Consider the following 3,878-nt stretch of genomic DNA (forward strand, 5'->3'; position numbering starts at 1 on the left):
AAACTTGATGGACCTGGTATTCTATGTCTGAAACACCGGGACTTTGATTTTGCCTTACGAGCCATGGAATTCTCAGGATCAAAACTGAAATGTTCTGTGGAAGTTCTACGGCTAGTGAGAACCCCATAGTTCACAAACAAGTCTTTAACCCTGACTCCAACCAGCCTCCCCATGATTCTCAGAATCCCTGATGGAGCAGCCTCCACCCTCAACCCCAAGAGGCATCGTCCTGGAGAACAGAGCCCAGAGCAATCAATAGCTAACAAAAGAACTCATTCCACCACCAGGAAGTGAAGAATCAACCTGATTTCTACAGGAAACTGGTCCTACCAAATTCTATAAACCCCCTCTCTGTGAGCTGCTTGTAGACTACAAAGGCTGAAAATTAGTGAAACAAGCAGTGCCCTAGGGTTGTGACACCATAGCTTAAATCCTGGCTTCTTCACTTGCAATTTATTCTTTGACAAAAGCCACTTTAAGTTCCTGACCCTCAGCTTACACATTTCAAGCGTGAAATTCATAACGGCTATTTCAGGATTATCGACAGAAATCAGCCAATTAATGTGGAAATGTCCAACACAGAATAAGGGCTCCATAAATCTAATGGTTTTCACAGAATCACTTTCTCTCAAGGACCCTCAAGAAAGAGATCCAAGACAGACGATAACCTTGCAGAAATGGATTATGAAAGGGCTCACCAGGAGTTGCTGAAATGACTGGAAATGTTTGACTTGGAGAATAGGAGACTAGATACGAGTAGGTATAATAACTGTCTTGGGAGAGAGGGGTTTTACTCAACGTGCAGAATCGAGCATAATACTAATGTGTAGAAGATACAGAAAGAAAAAAAAAAATGTCATGAAGAACCTAGGAGTAAGACGGGAATAAAGACACAGACCTACTAGAGAAGGGACTTGAGGATACGGGGAGGGGGAAGGGTGAGCTGTGACAAAGCGAGAGAGTGGCATGGACATATATACACTACCAAACGTAAGGTAGATAGCTAGTGGGAAGCAGCCACATAGCACAGGGAGATCAGCTCCGTGCTTTGTGATCACCTGGAGGAGTGGGATAGGGAGGGTGGGAGGGAGGGAGATGCAAGAGGGAAGAGATATGGGAACATATGTATATGTATAACTGATTCACTTTGTTATAAAGCAGAAACTAACACACCATTGTAAAGCAATTATACTCCAATAAAGATGTAAAAAATAAATAAATTAAAATAAATTAAAAAAAGAAGATACAGAAAGAGCACTGTGGCTTTCCCAACAGGGAGAATGTTCCAAAGGTAGAGTGCCCAGAAAGTTCCCGTCATGTAACACAGGATTCTGCATCTGACCACTCTGGAGGCATCGTTCACATCACAGTCTATACATATGGCCCTGCCAGGAGTTAACAGGGCACAGCCTTAGAATCCATATGTGTCAGCCCTGGTGTACACCTGGGCTACATGACAATTTGTTGGGAATATTCTAGAAGAGAGAGACTCCAGATTGGTCCCTTCCAGCCTTGATAGTCTAAAGTTCTCTGTTCTGAAAGAAAGTCACAGACAATAAGCAAGTGAACCTGAAGAAATACCTACCCAATGTCCATTTTCAGGAGGGATGCAGAGATAGGCAAACACTCTCCACAGTCACTGCCAGTTGTAGATTCTTAAAATGATAACATTCTCTTCTCTCTCTGAGCAGAAAAATGTCTGAGGTTTTCACCTAAGGTCTGACACTGAGGAAGACAAAGACCTCCAGCCCTGGAATCTCTACTTCCATTCTCCTCAGGCCACCCAGCCATGTGGAGCCTATGGCCAAAAGAAATCTCACCACTGTGACAGAGTTCATTCTTGTGGGTTTCACATGTCACCCTGAACCGGCCGTTCCACTCTTCCTGATACTTCTCGTCTTCTATCTAGTCACCCATCTGGGAAATGTGGGAACGTTTATTCTAATGCAAATGGACACTCAACTCCACACCCCAGTATACTTATTCCTGAGCCATCTTGCCCTGCCAGATGCCTGCTATACCTCGGTCATCACCCTTCAGGTCCCAGCCACACTGACCACAAGCAAAACGGTCATCTCCTGTGGCTGATGTGCAGCCCAGTTCTTTTCCTTCACCATCTGTGCAGGCACAGAGCGTTACCTGCTGGCAGTAATGGCCTATGACCGCTTTGTTGCCATTAGCAACCCATTGCTCTATAACGTAGCAATCACTTGGGGCATCTGTAGGGGCTTTTTGGCCGGGCCTATGTCTGTGGGGTATCGGGGGCCATCCTGCATACCATGTGCATCTTTACCCTCTCCTCCTGTTACGACAGTCAGATCAACTTCTGCGATCTCCCACCACTGCTGAAGCTTGCCTACAGCAGCATGACACAAAGTGAGACTGTCATCCTCTTTTTTGCCAAACTCATGTTCCTGGCCAATGTCATGATCATTCTGGTCTCCTACGTGCTCATCATCAGAACAATCCTGAGAGTGAAGTCTGCTGGTGGGAGAGCCAAGAACTTCTCCACCTGCACCTCTGTTGTTCTCTTCTTCGGGACACTTGCCTTCATGTAGCAGAGAAGCAACTCAGACAAATCCCCAGAGAAGGACAAGACTGTGTCTGTCTTTTACACTGTGGTCATCCCCATGCTGAACCCTTTGATCTACAGTTTGAGGAACAAAGACGTAAAAGCTGCAATCAGAAAAGTCATTTGTAAAATCCAGTTCCTGAGGGATGTAGCTTAGATGAGGGTCCTTCATCCTGACCCATATTCTCCCCAGATCTTCAGACTCTGATATGCATCAATACCATATGGTGCTTGCCCTCAAGAATGAACGGTAGATACCTTTCGCTGGCACCTGAGAAGTGAGCAAGAACTACCAGCTCTGCAAGGAAAACTGTAAGTTTGGTGACATTTTTTGGATGGCTCCCTCTGCCTCCCTTTTCTTCCCCTCTTCCTCTTTAGTCCATCCGCCAAAACCTCAGGGCCAGAGTGCTACTCTCTGATATCACAGAGCTAAAAGATAGCATAGTCATAGTAAACCGGCCACCATATCCAACCTCCCATTCCCCAACTCAACCAGGCTTGAGTTTTCCAGTTTCCCCTTTTTAATCCTTTTTGTCTCTGTGCTCATTAATATTGACTTTTACTCTTTATGGAAGATCATAGCTGGGAATCATACTAATGAAAGAATAAGGGGTTTTCTTATGATATGGATAACCTGCCAACTCATTATGAGGAAGGTAATGAAAAGAACTGTGAACCCAGTGGAATTTCCAATGGGTACAGATTAGAGTTGTAGAGGGAGAGGTGCTTCCTTTTAGCTACTCTTCCACTTACGTCTTCCCAAGTGGTTCCTAATATCTCCGGGATGCTAATATCTACCTTTCAAGTGGCAATTCTCTACATCCTGTTCTCCAATTCCTTGGTTTCTCCTCCTAAAATCAGTGGCTGACTCACGGCAATTACTGCTCTCAATAAGCTCATTCCTGGGGTCTGCAAAGTCAGCAATGAGAGATCTACAGCAAACATTCATAAACGGTATTACCTTCTAAGGTAAAACCTTATCCTCTTAGAATATCAGTTTCCTCAAATCAAAAAAAAAATTACTATTTCCTATTTGAAAGACTTGTTGTAAGGATTAAAGGAGATGATGAAAATCAATTTGGTGGTTTGGATTATAGTCAGAATAGGCTGGGTTTGCTGTGGCAACCATCAGCTCCAATGCAAAGGTTTTATTCTAGTTAATGATTCTTTTCTTGTGCAAATTGGCAGGGGGCTCTGCTCCATGTAGTCATTCAGAGACCCAGGCTTAAAGTGGCTCCACCATTTTGTAGTTGCACCATCTAGAACATGAAAACTCCTAGTCACAAGAGCAGGGGATAAAAGACTA

The 3,878-nt window shown here is 44.3% G+C and overlaps 1 pseudogene; it reads left to right on the forward strand.

The window, feature by feature from the left end:
- The first annotated feature begins 1,788 nt into the window (after positions 1 to 1,788).
- Positions 1,789 to 2,729, forward strand: LOC103075995 (olfactory receptor 9I1-like; annotated as a pseudogene).
- Positions 2,730 to 3,878: the final 1,149 nt, after the last annotated feature.

The sequence above is a fragment of the Lipotes vexillifer genome, unplaced genomic scaffold (assembly GCF_000442215.2).
Source record: "Lipotes vexillifer unplaced genomic scaffold, Lipotes_vexillifer_v1.1 scaffold977, whole genome shotgun sequence".
In the NCBI taxonomy this organism is placed as follows: domain Eukaryota; kingdom Metazoa; phylum Chordata; class Mammalia; order Artiodactyla; family Lipotidae; genus Lipotes; species Lipotes vexillifer.